The sequence below is a fragment of the Argopecten irradians genome, chromosome 11 (genome assembly GCF_041381155.1).
Source record: "Argopecten irradians isolate NY chromosome 11, Ai_NY, whole genome shotgun sequence".
NCBI classification, from domain to species: Eukaryota; Metazoa; Mollusca; class Bivalvia; order Pectinida; family Pectinidae; genus Argopecten; species Argopecten irradians.
Window position 1 is genome coordinate 2,857,661 of NC_091144.1, and position 23,779 is coordinate 2,881,439.

The 23,779-nt window shown below is 32.8% G+C and overlaps 1 long non-coding RNA gene across 6 annotated transcripts; it reads right to left on the reverse strand.

Moving 5' to 3' along the window:
* Positions 1-185: 185 nt before the first annotated feature.
* Positions 186-22,488, reverse strand: LOC138334299 (uncharacterized). 6 transcript variants are annotated; one of them, XR_011210100.1, is made up of 9 exons: positions 21,745-22,488; positions 9,713-9,857; positions 9,314-9,411; positions 7,357-8,513; positions 6,802-6,913; positions 6,520-6,597; positions 5,156-6,410; positions 4,711-4,808; positions 186-4,050 (listed from the first exon to the last, which is right to left on the reverse strand). It is a non-coding gene; the product is annotated as an uncharacterized lncRNA (long non-coding RNA). The 6 variants fall into 6 exon arrangements; XR_011210098.1 differs by lacking the exon at positions 21,745-22,488 and adding an exon at positions 10,055-10,241 and having other exon boundaries at positions 9,314-9,441; positions 9,743-9,857; XR_011210096.1 differs by lacking the exon at positions 21,745-22,488 and adding an exon at positions 10,055-10,241 and having other exon boundaries at positions 9,314-9,441.
* Between the last annotated feature and the right edge of the window lie 1,291 nt (positions 22,489-23,779).

A 23,779-nucleotide genomic window follows, 5' to 3' on the forward strand; every position in this document is an offset into this window, starting at 1 on the left:
TTTCTTTCTAACTTTAATGCTTTCTAACTTTCTTTCGAACTTTCTTTCACACAAACTTTCTCTCGAACTTTCTTTCACACAAACTTTCTCTCTTATTTTCTTTTTAACAGTCTTGTCTTTCTTACTAACTTTCTTACTAACATTCTAACATTTATACTAACATTCTACATCCATACTAACATTCATACTAACATTCATACTAACATTCTAACATCCATACTAACATTCATACTAACATTCTATCTTTTTTACTAACATTCTTACATTCATCCTAACATTCTAACATTCATACTAGCATACTAACATTCATTCATACTAACATTCTAACATTCATTCTAATATTCATACTAACATTCATACTAACATTCATACTAACATTCTAACATTCATACTATTTGTACATCCTTTCGTTCAGTTTTTTGACTTTTTTTTACATTCATTAATTTTTTACTTTTGTTTTTTGACATTTTTCTTTTTGACATTCATTCTTTCATTTTTTGACTTTTTTGCATTCATTCATTCGCTTTTTTGACAGTTTCTTTCACATTCACCTTTTGACAGTTTTGTTTGTATTTGATGAAATTAAGACATGAGTAACAAAATATGAAATTTTGAAACAAAATAACACTATAATAAAACCTTTATGGTCTGAAAGACAGTAGATAAAAAATGTTTCCCCGATTTAGAAAGTTTAGAATTTGCATAAAAAGTATTATATAAGCAGTACCAATTGTATAAAATACTAAAATTATCAAGAGGCCCAGAGGATATGTACCATTGAAATTCCTATTTTAAATAAGTTTCTAGTACTGTGTTGATACTGCCTCAAAATTATCACTCATTGCACATATACATTAAACTAACATCTTGTTGTTTCAATCAACACTGAAAACAAATAAAGTTAGTTCCTTACAATGGCTGATTCATGGTAGGGGAGACAACTTACGGTTTGTTTTGTGTAGACGCTTGATTACTGACCGATGCCTAAAGCTCTTCAATTGCTTAAATGGCATATTTATGCTGAACAGGGTGAATCTTTGAAATTATGAATAAATTAATATATATGAATTCATTTCAAAACAACAATTACAACCTCCATAATTCAATAATGTGATTGTTTTATTCAGTATATATTGATTAAATAATGTTTAAATAATTTAGAATTAAAGACTAAAAAATAAAGGGAGATAATTCCTTAATTAACAATCTGTATCAATGACAATCAAAATAGTTTGTTAAAATTGATATATCTTGCAAAATCTTGGTCTAAATTTCAAAACCTTGATGAAATATTTCAACTTGTATCAAGATTCCTATCATATTGATTATTTAATGATAATTGTATTACCATCGTTTTTTCTTGGGAAATTTAGTATAAAACAAAGCTATTTTCTGGTCTACAAGGGGATGGTCATAACAGCTCAAGCCAGTACGTTTAGATGAAAATTTGAAATTAACACTTACTTGCAATAAAATATTTTCAATTATCATTAGAATTTATCAATCATTTATTTATATTATAAAAATATATACAATTTTGAAATTTATGGTAAAATTATTAACTGAAGAATATAGGAAAGTCCTTTGCAGTGAGAATGTGAATTAGTAGTTTTAATGATAGGGTCAGTTCGTCCCCGCCTCCCATGTCAGTCCCGTCTAATCGTTTGTGTCCTGTCAGTTGGGAGGTTTTTTTGTCAATGCAGAGTGAGTATACAGATTAAAGAACTTTTAATTTTTCTATATTCTTCAATTGAATACCCAGGTACTATAAAACGAAATTTGGAAAACATATTACTAAAAGCTGGGCATGATATCAAATAGTTTGTTTACTATAACAGATTTATTTAAATTTTGCACAAGATCGATTAATGCATAGTTATAATGAATAACAATTATTTTCAAAAATATACTGATTATTGCAAGAGCTAAAAATGACCTTACTGGCCCTCATAGACTAAAACATAACATTAAAAAATATGTCATTTTTATAATAAAAAATACTGAATTATTTGGAAAAAATATTAGTTTGAAAATGAAAAATAAAAGCAAAGAAAATAATTTAGAATTTTATCTTCAGTTTTTCAATATTAATATGATAATATTCTTAAGGATGTATTCTTCTGAGGTTTCAGTCCCGTTGAAGTCTCGTTTCGACAAAGATCAAAGAAGTTATGAGATTTTCAATATATATATTATCAATATCTGTAGCAAGTTGCTAGATGCAAATTTTGTCAAAAAATTACTTTTCTATTTTCAGTAGATTTTTTTATACAGGGATTTTAAGAAATGGCCCATTTGGCGGCCATTTTGAAATTGTGTCTTTTTCCTCTTTGAGTAGAGCCATAGTTTAACCATTTTTTACTGAAATTGTTTTTACTTAAATCATCACTGCACCAGCATTTTTAGCTGTATCGAGCTAATTTTTGCTGTTAATCTTTCCTGGCTGAAAATAGTGTATTTTGTAGCTCAAAATTAAGGGGTGGGGGTAGCATATGTTGATATTCTGAGAAAAAAATATGAGTCTTATTAATTAAAACTTGTATATTGTTAAAGAAGACTACAGGAAAATAAATTCTTCAAACTTCCATACATATCAAACATCTCATTAGGAAATTATGGCTTTAAACTCTTGTGTATATGGTCAAAACGGCAAAAATCCCAAAAAATCTAAGATTTTGTCAACTTGGTATCTTTGAGTGACAATAGCTCAAAAACAAACACACCGACATGTGTTTTTTCTTCCATTTTCTTGTATGGTATAAACTCCTATTTCCAAAAATCTATATGAGAAAAAAAGTTTAATACAAGAAACTTTTGACTTCTCAGAGGTGTACATCCTTAAAGTGAACAGTCGGGCAAGGATAGCTAAACTCGGTAAAAATGATGTGAGTGTATCCAGTAGAATTTCTTTTGAAATAGAAAAATAAAATATCTCGTCAAAATCTGTCTGCATACGAAGAAATTAATTTAAAGTACAGGAATCCTAAAACGTCCCCCCGGCTGACTATGTCCGTGGTTACATTTCCACGCAGCCTCGCTTTCAATGCTTTCAACTTTTCTTTATTTCAATGGTCAGAACTGGGAAACGCAAGCCGAACTTGACCGTCGTTTAATATGTGAGAACTTTTGGAAGGCCAATGAATGCATTTAGACTGAATTTCTTTGCCCGACTATTCACTTTAACCTTAAGACTGTATCTAGAAATTATGGAGGTTTCTGTTTTGATGAAAAAGACGGCTTTCTTTTTTAAAAAAGAAAGAATGAGTATACTTAAATATAAAGTCTATCTTAGCTACTTTTGACCTAAACACACCATAGTCTATCAAAGTGGTAAAGGGAGCGAGTGGGACGACTGGTATGCCTGCTTTCTGTATAATGTCTGGGTGTGCTTGTTCAGTATCTTTTAGTGACATGCTCCTGTGAGGTAGCACTAAAAAAGTTCTACAATTACAAAATAGTACAACACGAACATATCTGCAGCCTCCAAAAATACAAATGACATACAACACATCAGTGAGGCTGGCCTTAAATGATTCTGGCTGTTGATTGGATATTAGTATAATCAACCAACCAAAAAACGAAGAATTTTGAAATGTAGTGATACAAATCCTCTGGACCACTCTGGATCCCTTAGTGTTCCTAGATTTCCCTTCTGTTATAATGATATCAGTAAAAAGAAAAAAAAAATATTTTTTTGAAATACTGGGCCAAATGGGAGGAATTTACATAAAACATTTAAAACTCTACAAGAAAAAAAATTTCCTTAATTCCATCAAATTAACATATTTTGCCACTGTCAAACAACAACAATTGCATTTCTTAGTTTTTGAAACATTAAACACATTTATCCAAAAACGCTCCAGTTCTGAATTACTCTTGCCACAAGGAAACTCTTCAAAGTTACTTCTACACAGCTGGTATGTAATGCCATTTTCCACAACAGATCCCATTCACATGGCAATAGGCTTTCCTAACCAATGATTGCTTTGATACAGGCTTCTGCGACCAAAAACGGACAAACTGCGACCCAGGTGAGAAATTCTTGCCGTTCTGAAATTTACAAGCATCAATCATCATTATCAGGAATCTGAAAGGTCTTTAAAATACATCAATCTGATTAAAATACAATCCTTTTTATCACTAAATTTGATACCGTTCTCACCAGGGTAGCCATTTTGAAAAAAATCCTGAATTTCATAATTAACCAGCCAACCAGTGACCAGGTCTAAATTCTATTCGGGGCTCTATCTTGTGTACACAGGGGCCGTTTCCAAGGGTTTTTTTTGGTTTTTTTTTTTAAAGATGCTCCACCGCTGACAGAGCATAAATGATATTCATTATTTGAACAATAATTTGTGAATAATCGTGTATATAAAGGTATAATTAACAGCTAAAAATAACATAAAATAATTTATTTTGCCTTTGGTGCATGCGCAATCAATACTTCATTCCATATAGAATATAGTGCCACAGATTTTTTTCGGGATGCAATTAATTCTTTTTCATATTTTTAACTTGAAGTAAAATTAGAAGCTCAAACTTTTCAATGGTGGTAATGGTGTAAAGTAAGTAAGTTTAGTAACTGAAGAAAAATACTATATCGTCTACTCCTGCTTTTGATAGTGAAAAAATACCATTTGTCACAGCAGTGGAGCATCTTTAATATAGTTGGTGTTCCCTAAAGAAGAAGTTAAAATTTTCAATGCTCACCTGTGATGTTAATTACATTTTGGCTGTATGTCAAATCTGTGTCAACTGGTTGGTCCAGGACAGGGCTTTACCTTCGGGCAGTCACCTGCGGAGTAATCCTGTAAACATAACATGTTGAACTTTCACACTGTATTGTTAACAAATTATATATCAAATATTGAAATGGTATTCAAAGTGTTTTGGTTTTTTTGTTGATAAGATGATTAACATTTCTAAATATAATGAATAATAGGAGAGATCTCCAATCAGGGGGAGATAATTTATTTAATAATCAGAATAATCTGAAACAGGTTTTACAGAGCCTGTCTGTTAAAAATAATGTAAGATGAAACAGTTCAGCACACTTGCAGTAAGAAACAGTTATAATAAGTACACAGGTCCTGAGAAAAGACGATGCCAACAGTGATTATTGTCAATGTTCAGTTTGGAGAAATTGAAGACTCACCTTTAACTCACTGCTGTTTACGTCACACTATTAGTCTGCTTTTGACGTATCGTGTATTAATACTGGTTGCACTGGTATGGCTGCTCTGATGGTTCCTGTATTGTAGGATGATGGGTTGAATTTTGAAGAGTGTTGTTTCCAGGCTGTATTCACATGAAATTTGAACGAGTTCAGGGTTTTAGCAGTTATCACCTGCGATAGACTTCCAATTATCTGTGACACGGTTTCAGAAAGAGTTTTACGCTGCAGTAGTTTGGTCATTCTGTCTTAACACGGTAAAGAATTTATCTGGTGTAGTATCTACTGTTCCATTACAGATTTTGTATTTTATCACGTCAGGTCTATCACATCTGTACTCTAAAGATGGTAAACCAAGGCTTTTAAAGAGTTCATCATTTGTCTCATCTCTTTGTTCAGGCACTAGTCTTGTGGCGCGGCGTTGTACGTTTTTAAGGATTATTCTGTCTTTGTTGAACATGGGGAACCAGACTGAAGCACAGTATTCCAGATGTGGTCTAACAAGGGATTTGTACAATGTTAGAAATATGTCCTTATCCATATAAAGGAAGGTTTTGATAATGAGACCGATGTTTCTGTTTACTTTCTTCACCTGTATATTGACATGCTCTGTAAATTTCAACATGTCGTCAAAGTTCACACATATGTCCTTTTCCAAGTTTACTTTCTGGATTGTTGACTCGCTGCCTCCTGGGACCGAGTAGAGATAATCAGGTGTATTGATGGATTTACATTTTTCCTCGTTGACAATTGCCACTTCTTGGTCTAGTTGTTGACCATGTCAATATCTTCCTGCATGGATACAATAGGGTTTGGTGCAGAAATTTCTTTGAACAATTTTGCATCATTGTAAACATTTTGATCTTGTTGTTGACTTCATCTGTTAGGTCATTTAAACAATTGAGAAACAGGATAGGTCTCAACACACTTCCTTGAGGGACTCCACTTGATACATTTATGGACCTTGAACGATTACAGTTAATTACTACTGTCAGCTCCTTGTATAAAGTCACTAATCCATTTCCTGATGTTTCCGCCGGCTTTTTCCTGGGTCATTTGTTCATCAAAAACATTGGTAACTGATGCTCTAGTTTTGGTCTTTGATCTTGTACATTTCTAGAATTGTTTTGGATCACTTTTCATGTTCTTTGCAATGTCTTTCTCCTAAGTAACCATTGACCTTCTTACTAGGTTGGTTGCCTGATTTCTTGCCTCTTTATCTTTCTCGTAGAAGGCACTTAAAGAGAAACACATGTCATATGTTAAAATCTTGTAATTACAGCAACAGGTTTTACCTGAAAAAAGGTTTCATAGAGCCAGTCTGTAAAAACATTAAGTACACTTACACTAAGAAACATTGAGTGCACAGGTACTAAGGAAATGCTGATAGAGATTATGGTCAAGGTTGGAGAAAATCTAAGGCACTGAAAGAGAAACACATGTCCTTTGTTAAAATCATGTAATTATAGCAACATTCTACATGATAAAATTAGAATCATATCTTAGATGACCACATTACTAGTGATGATTGGAAAGAAAGCAGAAACCGAAGAAGATAACAGAATATACCAGAAAGGAGTTCACCAAATCTTACTGTAATTAGCAGAAAATGATAATTCAGTTTTTACCTCAGAAGTAAAGTATATTTATGGATATATCCTTCCTGTGATTTTTGACTTGATCTATTAACTCAATTCTTCAGGACTTAATATCAGCCTCAGACATCAAACCATGGACAAACTGAAAAAAAAAATAGTGAATTTACAATGAAATGGATTTATTGTAATTATCATATATTAATTACTGAAATGGTATTGGTCAGTTTTTTGTTTTATATTGAGTATATATTTGATAAGCTCTTTGACCAGAAACAAAGAATATTGATATTAATCAAGGGGAGACAATCTCAGACAATTCAACAAGAAGCGCTAGCATGCACTTCATGGATTTTGCCTCTGTCCAGTTGGGATTCATATTGGCTATGAATGCCAACTGAAAGATGTTAAATACTTAATTCAGATATTCATTATAATGATTCCAACATCAATGACATCTGTCATATTATTTTGTAACTGAATAATGTATTTGATAATTGGACCCAAACTTAGCATCAAATATGTTCATTTGTTTCATTTTCACTCCATTTTCACCTGTGCTTTGCTCATTAGCAAGATCTGGCCTACCTCATTTTGGTATAAAAGGATTCTTGTTCGTTATTTTTTCTTCCCTCCAGTCTTCATGTGTTCTCCATTGTTACAGGCTATAGGCTTGTCTTCTTCGCCATCCGATAACCATCTTCTTGTTAAGTAGATACTTATCTTATCAAGTAATTGTTGTGTTGCAATTTTTGCATCTGAATTTTCCACTTCATTTGGCACTGGGAGCCAACTTATGCCGACTTACCAGCCTTGATTTGTGGACTTTGGCCACAGGTGCCTCGTTGGTAATCCAGGCAGGCTTTTTGTGATGGCAGTTTCATTTTCTGATTGAAAGACAAAGGTTCTACAGAAATCGTACAGTCAAATCAATGCAGTTGCCCCCAACAGCACAGCACTACCCTTTAAAGTGTCTACGTTAACTATAAGTCGGAAAGGTTGCCGATAATTACGGGGACAAATTACCTATTTTCTGTCTTTCCGTCTAGAAAAGTAATCCCGCCCTATATCAGTACACTCTAGTTTTTGTTGATCCTTTTGGAGTTGTGCACCGTGGTTAGTGACAAAAGCGGTGAAATCGACTGCGATTGTCATAGAACCATTCTTCAATCGAATGAAACGGCCATCAATAAGGCTGCAGGATTACCGCTGTGACAATAATGATCGAGGTGGGCTTTATGTGATGGCAGTTCAATTTTTTTATTGAAAGGCGAAAGTTCTTTTGCAATCGAACAATCAATTCAATGCAGTTGTCACCTACAGCGCAGCACTACCCTTAAAAGTGTCCACATGAACTATAAGTCGGAAAGGTTGCCGATAATTACGGGGACGGATTACTCATTATCTTTCTTTCCGTCTAGAACAGTAATCCCGCCCTAAATCGGTACACCCTAGTTCATGTGGAAACTTTCGGAGTGGTGCGCCGCTGTTGATGACAAAAACAATGCAATTGACTATGCGATTGTCGTAGAACTTTCGTTCTTCAGAAAATTGAACTGCCATCACAGAGCCTGCCTAGATTATCATTGTGGCACCAGCAACCAAAGTTTTATAGTCACAAGTCAAACCTAATGGCCAATCTAAGCTGAAAATAAAGAGACAAAAATGGCAACACAACATATATTTGATGAGACAATTTCCTACGTCACAAGAAGAGTCATCAATAGGTAGGAAGGGTCCCCTGTCTAACAGAAAAAGCAGCAATGTCATCTTTGCTTGAGAAGAACATATGTGCATGGCCTTATGATTTAAAGCGACTTCTTAAAGACACAAATATTAAGATGGTGACAAATAACACACTTTGAAGCAGACGATATATGATAAATTCAACCAGCAGCAGCAACAGAGCATAACATAATGATGAATTTACACAGCAACATCAGTACCATCCTTTTATCGTTAACCCTCTTACTGCACATTTATCTGGACCTATAACTTGTGTGAAGACCTACTATGTCAGAAGTTAGAAAACTGTTTGACAGATTACTGCTACCTACAAACAAAGGTTCGTAAAGGTTATATTTAAAAGCGTTGACCACCTCTCTATGAATTGAAAATTTAAACGATTGATCATCTTGCTAAACTTTGACATACAATTGTAGCTGCTGCCATCTTTGTCTGAAACATGCACTTTGTGATGCAAGTAGAAATTTGACACAGTGTTACTATCACCTAATACAAACCATTTCAGTACAGGACCCCAACCAAATCTTGAAGCTGACTGCAATGGTGCCAATTTTTGAAAATGTGGCTTAGTTTAAACAAGAGGTCCAGAGGGTCTGTATCACTAACCTGGTTTATTTAGTAATCATCACAAAAACTTTATAATTGGAAATAGCTAAAACTCTACCTTTTTGGCCACACCATTTAAACAATTTTAATCCCCACTTCATCAAGATGCTAAAAATTAATGCAATATAAGTGTTATCTAATGCTTAGATTCAGAGAAGTCCTTAAAATATGGAAAATGAGCAATAAAACTTACATTTAAATTGACCTGAAAGGAATTGCAACTTCTAATCACTCATTGCCCGGAATGTCTGTCAGCTGATGGTTGTCGCTATCCTGATGAGTGTCACTATCCTGATGGATTAAAAGGTCCAGTTACTGGAGCTGTTATTCCAGTCAACATAGTGATATCATAAGTGTGGTTGAAAACATATGATAAATAAAACCAGTTAATGCATTGCCTGATTTGATAGTTAATGTTCTATTAAAAATATGATTTTTTGTTTTCAAACACTTCACTTGAATTTATCTTTCCTCCTACAAATATTCCAGGCCTTAATGCCAACTTAAAATAAATATTTGATATAATTTGAAAACAAATATTTTTCTTGTCACTATTCTAATGGTTGTCACTGTTCTGAAAGTTGTTACTAACCTAATGGAGATGTTCTTCCAAGATATTTACCATTTTGGATTGCCAGCAATGGTCATCAAACAAAAACTTCCTTGTCGTGGAAAGAACAGGTAAAGAGTAGAGTCAGGAGCCTCTCGGGTCACCAAAAGAGGTCCATATGCTGGAGCTGCCATTGAGGAGAATAGTGAAAACAATCAGTATGGTGGAAAACATATATGCTAATTTAAACCAGCAAATGCATTGTTTATTGTTATAGTTTCTTTCAAAATCCACAGTATTAAAATCTTTGTCTTCTTTATGAGAAATAACGGGAATTGTTAATGGACAATAAAACTTTTCATTGTAGTTTTATATTGAATATACCTTGATGAAACTCTGTTCATCTCTAATTGTCGCTATCAAGGAACGTCTGCTATCGGATGTCACTGTCCTAATGGTTGTCACTATATTGCTGGTATCACTATCCTGAAAATATATTAATACTCGAAATAATCATGGCATCATGACAATTATAGCCATTGATAATTATTTTTTTTTTATATACATTTTTTTTTTTTTTTGTTTTTTTTTTTTTTTTTTTTTTTTTTTTTTTTTTTTTTTGATTTTTTTTTTTTTTTTTTTTATTTTTTTTTTTTTTTTTTTATTTTTTTTTTTTTTTTTTTTTCATAAAAACCATTTTAATACCCCAGAACATTTACACATTTTAAGGCTGCCAAGGTTGGGGCCTTGGGATCAGCCTTTTAAATATAAAACAGATGTCCCCTCACAGGGGGGCTTTCATTCGTCACACATTGTCACTAGATTCTTTCTGTCCATCTTTCTTTTAACAAACAAATAAATATGTAGATTGCTACTTTCCTTCCTTTCGTCTTTCTTTCTAACTTTCTTTCTGACTATCTAACTTTTTTTACATTCAAACTTTCTTTTTACATATCTTTCTTTCTAACTTTCTTTTCACAAAACTTTCTTTCTAACTTTAATGCTTTCTAACTTTCTTTCGAACTTTCTTTCACACAAACTTTCTCTCTTATTTTCTTTCTAACTTTCTTTCTTACTAACAGTCTTGTCTTTCTTACTAACTTTCTTACTAACATTCTAACATTCATACTAACATTCTTACATTCATCCTAACATTCTAACATTCATACTAACATTCTAACATTCATACTAACATTCTAACATTCATACTAACATTCTTACATTCATCCTAACATTCTAACATTCATACTAAACATTCATACTAACATTCATAACATATAAATTCTAACATTCATTCTAACATTCATACTAACATTCATACTAACATTCATACTAACATAACATTCATACTATTTGTACATCCATTCGTTCACTTTTTTTTACATTCATTTTTTACTTTTGTTTTTTGACAATTTTTCATTTTTGACATTCACTAACATTCATACTCACATTCACCTTTTGACAATTTTGTTTGTACTTGATGAAATTAAGACACGAGTAACATATGAAATTTTACTAACAACATTCTAACATTAAGCAGTCAATTACTATATAAAATACTAAAATTATCAAGAGGCCCAGAGGATATGTACCATTGAAAAATTATCTATTTTAAATAAGTTTCTTGTTACTGTGTTGATACTGCCTCAAAAATTATCACTCATTGCACATATACATTAAACTAACATCTTGTTGTTTCAATCAACACTGAAAACAAATAAAGTTAGTTCCTTACAATGGCTGATTCATGGTAGGGGAGACAAACTTTCGGTTTGTTTTGTGTAGACGCTTGATTACTGACCGATGCCTAAAGCTCTTCAATTGCTTAAATGGCATATTTATGCTGAACAGGGTGGAATCTTTGAAATTATGAATAAATTAATATATATGAATTCATTTCCAAAACAACAATTATAACCTCCATAATTCAATAATGTGATTGTTTTATTTTAGTATATATTGATTAAATAAATGTTTAAATAATTTAGAATTAAAGACTAAAATGTAAAGGGAGGGATAACTCCTTAATTAACAATCTGTATCAAATGACAATCAAAACTTATTTTGTTAAAAATTGATATATCTTGCTAAATCTTGGTCTAAATTTCAAAACCTTGATGAAATATTTCAACTTGTATCAAGATTTCTATCATATTGATTATTTAATGATAATTGTATTACCATCGTTTTTTCTTGGGAAATTTAGTATAAAACAAAGCTATTTTCTGGTCTACAAGGGGATGGTCATAACACCCTCAAGCTAGTACGTTTAGATGAAAATTTGAAATTAACACTTACTTGCAATAAAATATTTTCAATTATCATTAGAATTTATCAATCATTTATTTATATTATAAAAAATATATACAATTTTGAAATTTATGGTAAAATTATTAAATGAAGAAATATAGGAAAGTCCTTTGCAGTGAGAATGTGAAGTTAGTAGTTTTAATGATAGGGTCAGGTCGTCTGCGCCTCCCATGTCAGTCCCGTCTAGTCGTTTGTGTCCTGTCAGTTGGGAGGTTTTTTTTTTGTCAATGCAGAGTGAGTATACAGATTAAAGAACTTTAATTTTTCTATATTCTTCAATTGAATACCCAGGTACTAATAAAAACGAAAATTTGGGAAAACATATTACTAAAAGCTGGGCATGATATCAAATAGTTTGTTTACTATAACAGATTTGATTTAAATTTTGCACAAGATCGATTAATGCATAGTTATAATGAATAACAATTATTTTCTAAAAAATATACTGATTATTGCAAGAGCTAAAAATGACCTTACTGGCCCTCATAGACTAAAACATAACATTAAAAAATATGTCATTTTTATAATAAAAAAATTCTGAATTATTTGGAAAAATATTAGTTTAAAAGCAAAGAAAATATTTTAGAATTTTATCTTCAGTTTTTCAATATTAATATGATAATATTCTTAAGGATGTATTCTTCTGAGGTTTCAGTCCCGTTGAAGTCTCGTTTCGACAAAGATCAAAGAAGTTATGAGATTTTCAAATATATATATTATCAATATCTGTAGCAAGTTGCTAGATGCAAATTTTGTGTCAAAAAATTACTTTCTATTTTCAGTAGATTTTTTTTTATACAGGGTGATTTAAGAAATGGCCCATTTGGCGGCTGCCATTTTGAAATTGTGTCTTTTTCCTCTTTGAGTAGAGCCATAGTTTAACCATTTTTTTTACTGAAATTGTTTTTACTTAAATCATCACTGCACCAGCATTTTCAGCTGTATCGAGCTAATTTTTTGCTGTTAATTCTTTCCTGGCTGAAAATAGTGTATTTTGTAGCTCAAAATTAAGGGGTGGGGGGGTAGCATATGTTGAATATTCTGAGAAAAAATATGAGTCTTATTAATTAAAACTTGTATATTGTTTAAAGAAGACTACAGGAAAATAGATTCTTCAAACTTCCATACATAATCAAACATCTCATTAGGAAATTATGGCTTTAAACTCTTGTGTATATGGTCAAAACGGGCAAAAATCCCAAAAAAATCGAAGATTTTGTCAACTTGGTATCTTTGAGAGTGACAATAGCTCAAAAAACAAACACACCGACATATGTTTTTTCTTCCATTTTCTTGTATGGTATAAACTCCTATTTCCAAAAAATCTATATGAGAAAAAAAAGTTTAATACAAGAAACTTTTGACTTCTCAGAGGGTGTACATCCTTAAAGTGAACAGTCGGGCAAGGATGGCTAAACTCGGTAAAAATGATGCGAGTGTATCCAGTAGAATTTCTTATGAAATAGAAAAATAAAATATCTCGTCAAAATCTGTGTGCATACGAAGAAATTAATTTAAAGTACAGGAATCCTAAAACGTCCTCCCGGCTGACTATGTCCGCGGGTTACATTTCCACGCAGCCTCGCTTTCAATGCTTTTCAATTTTTCTTTATTTCAATGGTCAGAACTGGGAAACGTAAGCCGAACTTGACCGTCGTTTAATATGTGAGAACTTTTGGAAGGGCCAATGAATGCATTTAGACTGAATTTCTTTGCCCGGACTATTCACTTTAACCTTAAGACTGTATCTAGAAATTATGGAGGTTTTTGTTTTGATGAAAAAGTCAGCTTTCTTTTTTTAAAAAAGGAAGAATGAGTGTATACTTAAGTATAAAGTCTATCTTAGCTACTTTTGACCTAAACACACCATAGTCTATTATTAAAGTGGTAAAGGGAGCGGGAGTGGGACGACCTGGTATGCCTGCTTTTCTGTATAATGTCTGGGTGTGCTTGTTCAGTATCTTTTATGTTACATGCTCCTGTGAGGGTAGCACTAGAAAAAAGTTCTACAATTACAAAATAGTTACAACACGAACATAACTGCAGCCTCCAAAAATACAAATGACATTACAAACACATCAGTGAGGTCTGGCCTTAAATGATTCTGGCTGTTGATTGGATATTAGTATAAATCAACCAACCAAAAAACGAAAAATTTTTGAAATGTAGTGATACAAATCCTCTGGACCACTCTGGATCCCTTAGTGTTCCTAGATTTCCCTTCTGTTATAAATGATATCAGTAAAAAGAAAAATTTATTTTTTTTTAAATACTGGGCCAAATGGGAGGAATTTACATAAAACATTTAAAACTCTACAAGAAAAAAAATTTCCTTAATTCCATCAAATTAACATATTTTGCCACTGTCAAACACCAACAATTGCATTTCTTAGTTTTTGAAACATTAAACACATTTATCCAAAAACGCTCCAATTCTGAATTACTCTTGCCACAAAGGAAACTCTTCAGAAGTAACTTCTACGCACAGCTGGTATGTATTAATGCCCATTTCCACAAACAGATCACCACTTCACATGGCAATAGCGCTGTTCCTAACCAATGTGAATTGCTTGGATACAGGCTTCTGCGACCTCAAAAAAACGGACAAACTGCGACCCCAGGTGAGAAATTCTTGCCGTTCTGAAATTTACAAGCATCTTTAATCACTTCATTATCAGGAATCTGGAAAGGTCTTTAAAATACAATCAAATATGATTAAAATACAAATCCTTTTATCACTAAATTTGATACCGTTCTCACCTAGGGCGTAAGCCATGTTTTGATTTAAAAAAATCCTGGAATTTCATAATTAACCGAGGGGCCAACGCACGTGTCCAGGTCCATTATAATTAAGCTAGTGGTCGGGGCTCTATCTTGTGTAACACAGGGGCCTGTTTCCAACAGGTTTTTTTTTTTTTTTGATTTTTGTTTATAGATTGCTCATCGCCAATCAGGGCATAAATGTGTATTTATTGTTCTATTAGTTTGTGGATACAATTATAATTTGTGAATAATTCGTGTATATATAAGGGTATAATTAAGCACTAAGATATATATATCAGTAAAAATATATTTATTTTGCCTTTGGTGCGATGCGCATATTGCAATACTTTCATTTCCAGTATAGAATGATAGTGCCCAACAGATTCTTTTTCGGGAGTGCAAAGATGAATTTTCATTTTTCATATTTTTAAGCTTGAAGTAAAATTTAGAAGCTCGCAAACTTTTCAATGGTGGGTGGTAATGGTGTGTAAGTAAGTAAGTTTTAGTAACTTGAAAGAAATAATACTATATCCGTCTACTCCTGCTTGTTTTGCATGTGTGAAAAAATACATTTGTCAGCGGTGGAGCGAGATCTTTAATATAGTTGGTGTTCTACTAAGAAGAAGATAAGTTAGGAATTATTTCACATGCTCACCTGTGATGTGTTGTAATTACATTTTGGCTGTATGGTCAAATCTGTGTCAATAGCTGGTTGTCGTCCCAGGACAGATGGCTTTACCTTTCGGGGCAGTCACTGCGGAGTAATCCTGTAAACATAACATGTTGAACTTTCACCCACTGGTATTGTTACAAGAATTATATTATCAAATATTGATTGAATGGTATTCAAAGTGTTTTGGTTTTTTTTGTTGATAAGATGATTAACATTTCTAAATATAATGAATACATAGGAGAGATCTCCAATCACGGGGGAGGGGAGTATAATTTATTTAATAATCAGAATAATCTGAAACAGGTTTTACAGAGCCTGTCTGTTAAAAATAATGTAAGATGAAACAGTTCAGCACACTTGCAGTAAGAAACAGTTATAATAAGTACACAGGTCCTGATGGAAAAAGACGATGCCAACAGTGATTATTGTCAATGTTCTGTTTGGAGAAAATTGAAGGCTCACCGTTAACTCACTGCTGTTTACGTCACACCTATTAGTCTGCTTTTGACGTATCATGTATTAATACTGGTTGCACTGGTATGGCTGCTCTGATGGGTTCCTGTATTGTACGGATGATGGGTTGAATTTTGAAGGGTCTGTTGTTTCCAGGCTGTATTCACATGAAATTTGAACGAGTTCAGGGGTTTTAGCTGTTATCACCTGCGATAGACTTCCAATTATCTGTATGACACGGTTCAGAAAGAGTTTTACTGCTGCAAGTAGTTTGGTTTCATTCTTTGAGGTTCTAAAACTGCGTAAGAATATTATACTGGTGTAGTATCTACTGTTCCATTTACAGATTTTGTGTTCAATTTTTATCACGTCATGGTCTATCACATCTGTACTCTAAAGATGGTTAAACACCAAGCGTGTTTTTAAAGAGTGATCATCACTTTTGTCTCATCTCTTTGTGTCAGCGACTAGTCTTGTGGCGCGGCGTTGTACGTTTTTAAGGATTATTCTGTCTTTGTTGGAACATGGGGAACCAGACTGATGCTGCAGTAGTATTCCAGATGTGTGGTCTCCAGTAAACATAGTGCGATATTTGTTACCAATAGTTAGAAATATGTCAACTTATCCATATAAGGAAGGTTTTGATAATGAGACGATGTTTCTGTTTTACTTTTCTTCACCTGCGTGTATTGACAATGCTCTCTGTAAATGTCAAACATGTCCGTCAAAAGTTCACACTATATGTCCTTTTCCAAGTGTTACTTTCTGGATTGTGTGACTCGCTGCCATCTCTGGGATCGAGTAGAGATAATCAGGTGTATTGATGGATTTACATTTTTCCTCGTTTGACAATTGCCACTTCTTGGTCTAGTTGTTGACCATGTCAATATCTTCCTGCCATGGATACAAATGGGGTTTGGTATGCAGAAATACTCTTTCTTTGAACAATTTTTGCATCATTGTAAACATTTTGATCTTGTTGTTGACTTCACCTGTTAGGTCATTTAAACAAGTTGAGAAACAGGATTAGGTCTCAACACAACTTACTCTTGTCAGGGACTCCACCTTGATACATTTATGGACCTGGAGTCGATTACAGTTAATTACTACTGTCAGTCTCTTGTAGATAAAGTCACTAATCCATTTCCTGATGTTTTGTCGTGCGAGCCGTCCGTTGGTATGCTGTCTTAGGTTCGATGGTTGGTTGGCTTATGGCAAATGAAAGGCGTATTGCGTATGAGTACGTTACTGTTAGCTGGAGGGGTGTGGCAGGGTTGTCATTTGATCTTGTACATTTCTAGAATGTGTTTTGGATCCACTTTTCATGTTCTTTGCATGTCTTTCTCCTAATTAACCAGATTGATCCTTCTTACTAGGTTGGAATTTGGTTGCCTGATTTCTTGCCTATTTATATTTCTCGTAGAACGGCACTTAAAGAGAAACACATGTCATATGTAGAAAAATCTTTGTAATTATAGGCAACAGGGTTTTACCTGAAAAAAGGTTTTTTCATAGTGCACGGTCTGTAAAAACATTTTAAGTACACTTACACTAAGAAACATTGATGCTGCAACTGGTACTATGGGGGGAATTGCTGATGAGTTTATGGTCAAGGTTGGAGAAAATCTAAGGCACTGAAAGAGAAACAATGTCCTTTGTTAAAATATGTAATTATAGCAACATTCTACATGATAAAATTAGAATCATATCTTAGATGGACCACATTACTAGTGATGATTGGAAAGAAAGCAGAAACCGAAGAAAATAACAGAATATACCAGAGAAAGGAGTTCACCAAATCTTACTGTAATTAGCAGAAAATGAATAATTCAGTTTTTACCTCAGAAGTAAAGTATATTTATGGATATATCCTTCCTGTGATTTTTGACTTGATCTATTAACCCAATTCTTCAGGACTTAATATATCAGCCTCAGTTTACTATAATAAAACACTGAAACATCTGGTAAAAACCATGGATCAAACTATTGAAAAACAAGTATATGAATTTACAATTTGAAATAGTGATTTACAATTGTAATTATTCACCTGTCAAATTTGTTACAATTCCATGCATTAATCTTGGACACCAAGCAGTAATTGTTTTAAGTAGGATTCTTACCTCGTATTTTTCCCATTAATATTGGGCTGATTACGTCCTATATAATTTGGGGGCCATCCGAGTGCAATAGATACTTATGTTATAAGTTGGTCTGTTTCATAGTTCCCCCTAATAAGAGCATATGAATTTAATCACAATGTTACATGTTTTGACTCTAGAATCTCTTTTTTATAGGACATTGACCTAAATTTCCCCTATTGGTTGCCTAATTTCTTGCCTTGATTGTGATCTTTTTTCTTTAAGAAAATTTATAAGAAATGTTTCACATCATATGTTCCCCCAAGGATGTTTTGCCCCCAAAGCAAAGGTTTATGAAAAATGTGAAGATAAGTCGGAGAACTGCGATTTTTAGGATTAAGAAAGATTACAAAATGTATAAAGTTTTTAATGTCGGAAATAATTCATGTTTTTACCTAGAAGTAAAGTGATATTTATGGATATATCCTTCACTGTGATTTTTGACTTGATCTATTAACTCAACTTTCTTCAGGACTTAATATCAGCCTCAGACATCAAACCATGGACAAACTGTGAAAAACAAAAAATAGTGAATTTACAATGAAATAGATTTATTGTAATTATCATATATTAATTACTGAAATGGTATTGGTCAGTTTTTTGTTTTATATTGAGTATATATTTGATAAGCTCTTTGACCAGAAACAAAGAATATTGATATTAATCAAGGGGAGACAATCTCAGACAATTCAACAAGAAGCGCTAGCATGCACTTCATGGATTTTGCCTCTGTCCAGTTGGGATTCATATTGGCTATGAATGCCAACTGAAAGATGTTAAATACTTAATTCAGATATTCATTATAATGATTCCAACATCAATGACATCATCTGTCAATATATTATTTGTAACTGAATAATGTATATTGATAATTGGACCCAAAACTTAGCATCAAATATGTTCATTTGTTTCATTTTTCACTCCATTTTCACCTGTGCTTTGCTCATTAGCAAGATCTGGCCTACCTCATTTTGGTATAAAAAGGATTCTTGTTCGTTATTTTTTCTTCCCTCCAGTCTTCATGTGTTCTCCATTGTTACAGGCTACAGGCTTGTCTTCTTCGCCATCCGATAACCATCTTCTTGTTAAGTAGATACTTATCTTATCAAGTAATTGTTGTGTTGCAATTTTTGCATCTGAATTTTCCACTTCATTTGGCAGTGGAAGCCGACTTATGCCGACTTACCAGCCTTGATTTGTGGACTTTGGCCACAGGTGCCTAGTTGGTAATCCAGGCAGGCTTTTTGTGATGGCAGTTTTTCATTTTCTGATTGAAAGACAAAGGTTCTACAGAGAAATCGTACAGTCAAATCAATGCATGTTGCCCCCAACAGCACAGCACTTACCCTTTAAAGTGTCTACGTTAACTATAAGTCGGAAAGGTTGCCGATAATTACGGGGACAAATTACCTATTTTCTGTCTTTCCGTCTAGAAAAGTAATCCCGCCCTATATCAGTACACTCTAGTTTTTGTTGATCCTTTTGGAGTTGTGCACCGTGGTTAGTGACAAAAGTGGTGAAATCGACTGCGATTGTCATAGAACCATTCTTCAATCAAATGAAACGGCCATCAATAAGGCTGCCTGGATTACCTCTGTGACAATAATGATCGAGGTGGACTTTATGTGATGGCAGTTCAATTTTTTTATTGAAAGGCGAAAGTTCTTTTGCAATCGAACAATCAATTCAATATGCAGTTGTCACCTACAGCGCAGCACTACCCTTAAAAGTGTCCACATGAACTATAAGTCGGAAAGGTTGCCGATAATTTCGGGGACGGATTTTACTCATTATCTTTCTTTCCGTCTAGAAACAGTAATCCCGCCCTAAATCGGTACACCCTAGTTCATGTGGAAACTTTCGGAGTGGTGCGCCGCTGTTGATGACAAAAACAATTGCAATTGACTATGCGATTGTTGTAGTACTTTCGTTCTTCAGAAAATTGAACTGCCATCACAGAGCCTGCCTAGATTATCATTGTGGCACCAGCAACCAAAAGTTTTTATAGTCACAAGTCAAACCTAATGGCCAATCTAAGCTGAAAATTAAAAGAGACAAAAATGGGCAACACAACATATATTTGATGAGATAATTTCCTACGTCACAAGAAGAGTCATCAATAGGTAGGAAGGGTCCCCTGTCTAACAGAAAAAGCAGCAATGTCATCTTTGCTTGAGAGAACATATGTGCATGGCCTTATGATTTAAAACGACTTCTTAAAGACACAAATATTAAGATGGTGACAAATGACACACTTTGAAGCAGACGATATATGATAAATTCAACCAGCAGCAGCAACAGAGCATAACATAATGATGAATTTACACAGCAACATCAGTACCATCCTTTTATCGTTAACCCTCTTACTGCACATTTATCTGGACCTATAACTTGTGTGAAGACCTACTATGTCAGAAGTTAGAAAACTGTTTGACAGATTACTGCTACCTACAAACAAAGGTTCATAAAGGTTATATTTAAAAGCGTTGACCACCTCTCTATGAATTGAAAATTTAAACGATTGATCATCTTGCTAAACTTTGACATACCATTGTAGCTGCTGCCATTTTTTTGTCTGAAACAATGCACTTTTGTGATGCAAGTAGAAATTTGGCACAGTTGTTTCTATCACCTAATATCTAACTACTATCAAACCATTTCAGTACAGGACCCCAACCAAATCTTGAAGCTGACTGCAATGGTGCCAATTTTTGAAAATGTGGCTTAGTTTTAAACAAGAGGCCCAGAGGGTTCTGTATCACTAACCTGGTTTATTCAGTAATCATCACAAAAACTTTATAATTGGAAATAGCTAAAACTCTACCTTTTTGGCCACACCATTTAAACAAATTTTAATCCCCAACTTCATCAAGATGCTAAAAAATTAATGCAATATAAGTGTTATCTAATGCTTAGATTCAGAGAAAGAAGTCCTTAAAATTATGGAAAATGAGCAATTAAAAACTTACATTTAAATTGACCTGAATGGAATTGCAACTTCTAATCACTCATTGCCCGGAATGTCTGTCAGCTGATGGTTGTCGCTATCCTGATGAGTGTGTCACTATCCTGATGGATCAAAAGGTCCAGTTACTGGAGCTGTTATTCCAGTCAAAATAGTGATATCATAAGTGTGGTTGAAAACATATGATAAATAAAACCAGTTAATGCATTGCCTGATTTGATAGTAAATGTTCTATTAAAAATATGATTTTTTGTTTTCAAACACTTCACTTGAATTTATCTTTCCTCCTACAAATATTCCAGGCCTTAATGCCAACTTAAAAAATATAAATATTGATATAATTTGAAAACGAAATATTTTTTCTTGTCACTATTCTAATGGTTGTCACTGTTCTGAAAGTTTGGTCACTAACCTAATGGAGATGTTCTTCCAAGATATTTACCATTTTGGATTTGCCAGCAAGGGTCATCAAACAAAAACTTCCTTGTCATGATGGAAAGAACTGGTAAACGAGTATAGAGTCAGGGAAGACCTCACAGGTCACCAAAAGAGAGGTCCATATGCTGGAGCTGCCATTGAGGAGAATAGTGAAAAACAATCAGTATGGTGGAAAAACATATATGCTAATTTAAACCAGCAAATGCATTGTTTATTGTTATAGTTTCTTTCAAAATCCCCAGTTATTATTAAAATCTTTGTCTTCTTTATGAGAAATAACGGGAATTGTTAATGGACAATAAAACTTTTCATTGTAGTTTTATATTGAATATACCTTGATGAAACTCTGTTCATCTCTAATGGTCGCTATCAAGGAACTTCTGCTATCGGATGTCACTGTCCTGATGGTTGTCACTATATTGCTGGTATCACTATCCTGAAAATATATTAATACTCGAAATAATCATGGCATCATGACAATTATAGCCATTGATAATTATTTTTTATATACATTTTATTTTTTTAATGTTTTTTTTTTTTTTTTTTATGATTTTTTTTTTTTTTTTTATGTTTTTTTTTTTTTATGATTTTTTTTTTTTTTTTTATGTTTTTTTTTTTTTTTTTTCATAAAAACCATTTTAATACCCCAGAACATTTACACATTTTAAGGCTGCCAAGGTTGGGGCCTTGGGATCAGCCTTTTAAATATAAACAGATGTCCCCTCACAGGGGGGCTTTCATTCGTCACACTTATTGTCACTAGATTCTTTCTGTCCATCTTTCTTTTAACAAACAAATAAATAATGTAGATTGCTACTTTCCTTCCTTTCGTCTTTCTTTCTAACTTTCTTTCTGACTTTCTAACTTTTTTTATATTCAAACTTTCTTTTTACATATCTTTCTTTCTAACGTTCTTTTCACAAAACTTTCTTTCTAACTTTAATGCTTTCTAACTTTCTTTCGAACTTTCTTTCACACAAACTTTCTCTCTTATTTTCTTTCTAACTTTCTTTCTTACTAACAGTCTTGTCTTTCTTACTAACTTTCTTACTAACATTCTAACATTTTATACTTACAATCTAACATTATACATCAACATTCTAACATCCATACTACAAACATCCATACTAACATTCATACTAACATTCTATCTTTCTTACTAACATTCTTACATTCATCCTAACATTCTAACATTCATACTAGCATACTAACATTCATTCATACTAACATTCTAACATTCTAACATTCATTTCTAATATTTCATACTAACATTCATATTCTTACTAACATTCATACTAACATTCATACTAACATTCTAACATTCATACTATTTGTACATCCTTTCGTTCAGTTTTTTGACTTTTTTTTACATTCATTAATTTTTTATTTTTTTTTTCACTTTTTGTTTTTTGACATTTTTCTTTTTGACATTCATTCTTTCATTTTTTGACTTTTTTTGCATTCATTCATTCGCTTTTTTGACAGTTTCTTTCACATTCACCTTTTGACAATTTTGTTTGTACTTGATGAAATTAAGACATGAGTAACAAAATATGAAATTTTGAAACAAAATAACACTATAATAAAACCTTTATGGTCTGAAAGACAGTAGATAAAAAATGTTTCCCCGATTTAGAAAGTTTAGAATTTGCATAAAAAGTATTATATAAGCAGTAGCAATTGTATAAAATACTAAAATTATCAAGAGGCCCAGAGGATATGTACCATTGAAATTCCTATTTTAAATAAGTTTCTAGTACTGTGTTGATATTGCCTCAAAATTATCACTCATTGCACATATACATTAAACAAACATCTTGTTGTTTCAATCAACACTGAAAACAAATAAAGTTAGTTCCTTACAATGGCTGGTTCATGGTAGGGGAGACAACTTACGGTTTGTTTTGTGTAGACGCTTGATTACTGACCGATGCCTAAAGCTCTTCAATTGCTTAAATGGCATATTTATGCTGAACAGGGTGAATCTTTGAAATTATGAATAAATTAATATATATGAATTCATTTCAAAACAACAATTACAACCTCCATAATTCAATAATGTGATTGTTTTATTCAGTATATATTGATTAAATAATGTTTAAATAATTTAGAATTAAAGACTAAAAAATAAAGGGAGATAATTCCTTAATTAACAATCTGTATCAATGACAATCAAAATAGTTTGTTAAAATTGATATATCTTGCAAAATCTTGGTCTAAATTTCAAAACCTTGATGAAATATTTCAACTTGTATCAAGATTCCTATCATATTGATTATTTAATGGATAATTGTATTACCATCGTTTTTTCTTGGGAAATTTAGTATAAAACAAAGCTATTTTCTGGTCTACAAGGGGATGGTCATAAC